The sequence below is a fragment of the Arachis ipaensis genome, chromosome B02 (assembly GCF_000816755.2).
Source record: "Arachis ipaensis cultivar K30076 chromosome B02, Araip1.1, whole genome shotgun sequence".
In the NCBI taxonomy this organism is placed as follows: Eukaryota; Viridiplantae; Streptophyta; class Magnoliopsida; order Fabales; family Fabaceae; genus Arachis; species Arachis ipaensis.
Genome location: NC_029786.2, coordinates 97,783,626 through 97,791,452, shown reverse-complemented (window position 1 = coordinate 97,791,452; position 7,827 = coordinate 97,783,626).

Here is a 7,827-nt window from a genome sequence, read left to right as displayed (position 1 = left end):
TACAAACTTTTTTTATCAAAATTGGTTTTTGATTTTAATTTTATTCTTCCTTTATTTTATAAAATTTATGATTATTTTATTATAGAAATTGATGTATTTTTTTAATTTTCATCTTCTTCTAGGTAATTAAACAATCATAATTGTACATGGTAGTCGCAGATATAGTTAAAGAGATTTGAGAGTAAAATTTGCAAAAGAATAATTGAAAGAACAAGATAATAATATAGAAAAATAGTATTTTGGGATTTAATTTTGACCTAATAACAAAAATAAAATATTTTAAATATTAGAGATGTAATTAAAATTTAATTCAAATATTAAAAACTAAAACAATATCTTACTCAATTATTCTTATTCCATTTATCTTAACGTTTAAAAAGAATACATGACTTTCTAACTAATTGTATGATGATTATTATAGTGATTTTTTTTTAAATATGAGAATAAATAAATAATTGACAGAATTTCATATATTGTGGCTCCTCCTTTAGTTGGTGCAAGAAGGAGCGAAGGACTACTCAATTAGACCATCGATAAAAATGTGTAGATAAAATGTGTGTTAAAATTTTTTAACTAATATTATCGACGGTTTTAAGTCATCCGTAATAATAAAATAATAATAACGACGACATATTTGTTGATATCTTAAGACGTTGTGAAAATAATTAATTTAATTGTACTAACGGTAAAAGTAGGGGTGCACAGATCTGGCCTGGTCCAAAGGCCCGGTTCGGTCCCGAACACTTTAAGGACTAATTTGGTGTGATTTCATCGGGTTTAGGGTCGGGTACGGGTCTCAAAAATAGACCCGGTCATTATTTCGGGTCGGGTCCGGGCCATAGCTCGGGTCACCCGAAGTCGGCCCGGTGGCCCGGTCATCATATACAATTAATATTTTGTGTTATTAGTGATGCATCATGACTATTCTTATGTGGAATTTAAGTATTGTAAACCTTAATATTTTGTGTTATTAGTCATTATAAGACTATAAATTAATATTTTATGTTTAGAATGCATAAGACTTTAGACTAATACATAAAATTGTGTTATTTGTATTGATTTAAATGTTTGATATTATTAGACAATATTAGTATTGAATGTGGTTATGCTTTAGTATTGATTGTGGTTATTCTTTAATTTTGAAAAAGGGTTGGTTCTTGTTATATTTTTCTAAGTGAATTTTACCATGTTAACTAATGGTTGGAGTATTGGAAATTTGGATATTTTTACATGCTAGCTTACAAGAAGGTATCAACGTAATGTAATGTTAACGGTCCGGTTTTCACCCGGTATAATTATGGCCCGAAAGTGTATTGGTTTCATCGGGTCTAGAGTCGAGTTTGGGTCTAATAAATAGACATGGTATATATTTTGGGCCGAGTCTAGGTCACATCAAATCCGACTTCACCCAGTCCATGTGCACCCCTAGATAAAAATATACTAAAAAGTATAAATAGTACTGAGGACTGTTGTTGGTATCTAAATTTTTAATCTTATTAAATAAAGAATACTCATATTTTTGTATTTATATGTTTTATATTTAATTATTTAAGAATAAAAAATTCTGTTATTCTTTAAAGTATTGTGTATTAAAGTATATATTGCCATTTAAAATATTTATTTATGTATTAGGATATTCTGTATTTATTAGAGTCTATCAATGCTCTACTTTTATATTAACCTTTGATTTTCATCTAATCAAATCTAATGGTCTATATAAATATGGCACATCCAATAAACACATAATTGTTGTGCTCGTTTTAGACATACCCGTGATCAATTAGTCCAACTCATTATTAATGTAATAATTAGGTGGCAGTATATTGTTTTTTAATTAGATACCATGAAAAAAGTATGACTTGATCCTCAAATCTTTCTCAATTCAATTATATTCTTAAATTGTTGGATTAATAGTCAATCAATTCACATAATTTTGATGTGTTTAATGATAAAATAAAAATTTAAATACATAAAATCATGTACTTTAATTTTATAAGACTNTATTAGCTAAAAATTAAAGTAAATTTTTTTAACTATTGTAGGTGTTAAGTCCAAATTAGCATGACTTTTTATGAAAAATAAATCAGAAATATTTTCGCTTGGAAAACTTTTGAAACTTAGTCAAAACACATTTTGATATAGCATTAGAACAAAAAATGAAGCACGGCGACAAAATAAAATTGTTGAAAAAAACAACAGCAACATATCCATGCCCTCACAATAGGTGCTACAGTTATTCACTCTTATATAATAAAATAATTATTATAAAATAACTAAATAAATAAATAAATAAATAAGGAAGATGTAACAAATATAATATAAAAATATAAAAAGAGTGAAAGAAGTATTGCAATGTAAAAGAGAAAGAGTTGTTTATTGATGTTGTGTAAAAAGTCTCAGTCTATGCTCCTATTTATGCATGTGCAACGCTTTACTTTTTCAAACTATATTAAATACAATCATCTTTGAGAATGGGCATCCACATAAGATGTGATAAAGCATTCTTATCACAACACTCCTTCTTGGATGACCATTTAGGATTATTGCCTCATTAAAATCTTACTAAAGAAAATCCAATGGAAAAAACTTTAGTGAAGGAAAAAGAGTACAATATCCTTTGTGATGGGGACTGCCTCATTAAAAACCTTGTCAAGAAAAACCCAATGGAAAAAAACCTTATTAAGGAAAAAAGAGTACAGTCTCCCCCTCTTATCGACATTATTTTATATCTCAAAATTGGCGCATCCCAATCTGATGTACCAATCTTTCAAAAAGAAGATTTTGGAAGTGACTTTGTGAATAAATCTGCCAGATTATCACTTGAGCGGATCTATTGAATATCAATTGTCCCCTGATTTTGAAGATCATGAGTGAAGATGAATTTGGGAGAAATATGCTTTGTTCTATCAGCTTTGATATATCCGCCTTTAAGTTGAGCAATGCATGCTGTATTATCTTCAAACAGGACAGTTGGAGCTATCTTCCAATCAACCAGTCCACATGATGACAGAATATATTGGATCACACTCCTCAGCCAAAAACACTCGCGACTAGCTTCATGTATCGCTAGTATTTCAGCATGATTAGAGGATGTTGCTGCAATTGTCTGTTTCGTGGACCTCCATGATATAGCTGTACCACCATATGTGAATAGGTATCCTGTTTGAGATCTCCCTTTATGTGGATCAGACAAATATCCAGTATCTGCATAGCCAATTAATTGTGACTTGGATCCATAGGGATAAAACAATCCCATATCAACTGTTCCATAAAGATATCAAAATATCTGTTTGATTCCACTCCAATGTCTTCTGGTTGGAGAGGAACTATATCTTGCTAGTAAATTCACAACAAATGATATATCAGGTCGTGTATTATTAGCAAGATACATTAGTGCGCCAATAGCACTAAGATATGGTACTTCAGGATCAAGGATATCTTCATTCTCTTCCTTAGGACGGAATTGATCCTTTTCCACATCCAAAGATCTTACGATCATTGGGGTACTCAAGGGATGTGACTTATCCATATAAAATCTTTTCAAGATCTTATCTGTGTATGTTGTTTGATGAATAAAGATCCCATTTTTTATATGCTCGATCTGCAGGCCGAGACAAAATTTAGTTCTTCCAAGATCTTTCATCTCAAACTCTTTTAGAGTTTTTATAATTGTTGAAATCTCTTCAGGAGTTCCAATGATATTTAAATCATCAACGTACACAGCAATTATAATGAACCCAGATGCAGATTTCTTTATGAAAATGCATGGACAGATATCATCATTCTTGAATCCATTTTTGGCCAGATACTCAGTAAGACGATTATACCACATTCGTCCAGATTGCTTTAGACCATATAAAGATCTTTGCAATTTGACTGAGTATAACCCTTGCGAATATTCATTGGATGGTTTAGATATCTTTAATCCTTCAGGGACTTTCATATAGATATCACAATCTAATGAGCCGTACAAATAAGCTGTTACCACATCCATTAAATGCATATGCAGTTTATAATATGCAGATAAACTGACCAAATAACGCAATGTTATCGCATCCACTACAGGGGAATACGTTTCTTCATAATCTATACCGGGCCTTTGTGAAAAACCTTGTGGCACAAGCCAGATTTTATAGCGCACAACTTCATTTTTCTCATTTCGTTTTCTCACAAATACCCACCAGTATCCAACAGGTTTTACATCTTTTGGTGTACAAACTACAGGTCCAAAGACTTCACGTTTTGCAAGTGAGTCTAACTCAACCTTCATGGCTTCTTTCCATTTTGGCCAATCATTCCTTTGTCGACATTCTTTGAGTGATCTTGCCTCAAGATCCTTACTTTCATGCATGATATTCAATGCCACATTATATGCAAATATTTCATTGACAATTGTCTTATTTCGATCCCATTTCTCTCCTGTAAAGACATAATTTATCGAGATCTCGTCATTTTCACAATTTTCAGGTACCTAAACGTCTTCTGGCGTTATATCAAAATTTTGGACAACTGCCGGTGTCTTTACTATGTCTTTTTCAACAGGAATAGTATTTACCTCTTTTCTCTTTCGAGGATTTTTGTCTTTGGAACCGACAGGCCTGCCACGCTTCTGGCGTGTATTTGCTTCGGTGGCAATTTGTCCAACTGGGATATTAATTCGAATTGGGACATTTTCCGATGGTATATACGACTTGGTTACCTCTTTGTATCGAAAAATGCATCAGGCAATTCATTTGCTATTCTTTGCAAATGTATAATCTTTTGAACTTCTAGTTCACATTGCCCTGATCGAGGATCTAAATGCATCAACGATGATGCATTCCAATTAAGTTCCTTTTCAGGAAGCTTATTCTCTCCCCTTAATGTTGGAAATTTTGATTCATCAAAATGACAATCTGCAAACCGGGCTTTAAATACATTTCCAGTTTGTATCTCAAGATACCTCACTATAGAGGGAGAATCATATCCAACATATATCCCTAATTTTCTTTGGGGTCCTATTTTGGTGCGAATAGGTGGTGCAATGGGAACATATATCGCACACCCGAATATTCTTAAATGGGAAACATTTGGCTGCTGGCCAAAAGCTAATTGCATAGGAGAGAACTGATGGTAACTAGCTGGCCTCAAACGAATAAGTGCTGCAGCATGTAAAATAGCATGCCCCAAACCGAGGTTGGGAGATTTGTTCTCATAAACAAGGGTCTAGCAATTAATTGGAGGCACTTAATAAGTGATTCTGCTAACCCATTTTGTGTCTGAACATAAGCTACTGGATGTTCAACACTTATTCCATTAGCCATACAATAAGCATAAAAAGCTTGGGAAGTAAATTCACCAGCATTATCAAGACGAATTTCTTTGATTGGATTTTCTAGAAATTGTACTTTTAATCGAATAATTTGAGCTAGTAATCTCGCAAACGCCAGATTGCAGAAGATAATAAGCACACATGTGACCATGTCGAAGATGCGTCTATCAGGACCATAAAATATCTAAAAGATCCACATGGTGGATGAATAGGTCCACATATATCACCTTGAATCCTTTCTAGGAATTCAGGGGACTCAAATCCAATCTTTACTGGTGATGGCCTTAAAATTAACTTCCTTTGAGAACATGCAGCACAACAAAATTCACTAGTTTTAAGAATCTTCTGATTCTTTAGTGAATGTCCATGGGAGTTTTCAATAATTCTCCTCATCATGGTTGTTCCCAGATGACCCAATCGGTCGTGCCAAGTTATAAATTCATTTGGGCTAGTAAACTTCTGGTTTACAATGGCATGTGATTCAATTGCACTAATCTTGGTATAATACAACCCAGATGAAAGTGAGGGTAACTTTTCTAATATAACTTTTTTATTTAAATCATGAGTTGTGATATATAAATACTCATGATTTTCCTCATTCATTGTTTCAATATGATATTCATTTCAACGAATATCTTTGAAACTCAACAAGTTCCTCAGAGACTTGGTAGATAATAGTGCATTATTTATTATAAATTTTGTTCCTCTAGGAAACAAAATTATAGCTCTTCCGGAGCCTTCTATCACATTGCCTGAGCCAATAATAGTATTAACATATTCTTCTTTTGGCACAAGATGGGTAAAATATATATCACTTTTAAAAATAGTGTGTGAACTTGCACTATCCGCAAGGCAAATATCTTCAGAATATTTCCTTACCATTTTTCTTCAAAAACAAATGATAATAATAATAAAATGAGTAGAAGTACATGCACAGTAAAATTATTCACATGAATACTTAACAAACACATACATATATCAAACTATTCCATCATTGATCAAATAGCCAATATTTCCTTTAGAATCCTTAAAGAAATTAGATACATCGTAATGAGTGGTGGAATTTTCATCATTTGAAACAAAATTTGTTTTCTTTCCTTTGTCACCATTTTTCAAGGATGCTTGATAAAGATCAACTAGGTGCCTTAGGGTACGACAGGTACGTGACCAATGGCCATTTCCACCACAATGGAAGCATTTATCCTCAATTGATTTACTTTGCCCATTGTTTCTTTCTTTATCCCACTTCTGGTGAGATCCTTTCTTGTGAACATAATTTCTTTTCCTTTCATAATTTTCTCGCTACTAAAACCTTGCCATTTACCTCTTTTGGGGTAATGATTTGTCGCATTTACTTCAGGAAATGGGGCGGCACTAGTTGGGCACGCTTCATGATTTCTTAAGAGCAACTCATTGTTGCGTTCAACAACAAGAAAGCAAGAAATTAACTCAGAATATTTTTAAATTCTTTTTCTCGATACTGCTGCTGCAGGAGCACATTCGAGACATGGAAGGTTGAGAAAATTTTCTCTAATATATCGGGCTTGAGGAAGTATCATCGTCTTTTGATGATTGTCCATTCTTCAAGGTCTTTCCACAGATCTGCAGGATCATTTAATGTGGGATATTCATTTTTCAATCATACGTCAAGACGACGACGAAGAAAAATTATGGTTTTGGCTATATCCTTCTGGAATGTATTATTTTCAGCCTCAATGGTATCTCCAAGATCCATTGAATCAAGATGGATTTCAGCATCTATATCCATGATAAATAATTATTTCGAAATATATCAAGAGTATTAAATTTAAGATGAGAGAGTTTCAACATAATAAAAATTTGTTACCTGGAGTCTTCCAAAAATTTCGTTAGAACTTCGTGCTGATAACGTGTTATAAAATAACTAAATAAATAAATAAAAAAGATGTAACAAATATAATATGAAAATATAAAAAGAGTGAAAGAAGTATTGCAATGCAAAAGAGAGAGAGAGAGAGAGTTATTTATTGATGTTGTGTGTAAAAAGCCACAGCCTATACCCCTATTTATGCATGTGTAAGGCTTTACTTTTTCAAATTATATTAAATACAATCATCCTTAAAAATGGGCATCCACATAAGATGTGATAAAACATTTTTATCACAACAATAATCTTAATTTATGAAAGGAGAGAAATTTTAATTTATCTCAAGAGTGTAGAATTTTATGAACATCAAATTAAGGTCAACTAGAGAGAAGAAAACCTTCTCATCTTAAAGGATTTTGGATGACACATCCTGAATTTCGAATGAGAGATATGTCGCTTATCAAATATAGGCGATGATTAAAATATTAGAATTAGTTATTAGTTACTTATTATTCTAATAAAAATATTATTAGTATATCAAAATTAACTACTAAAATCAGTCATTATATATTTATGTATATCAAATCGATATATAATTTAAGTATTTAACTAATTTTTAGTGTGTATTTATATTTTATATTTTTATATATAAAATATACGAATAGTAGTT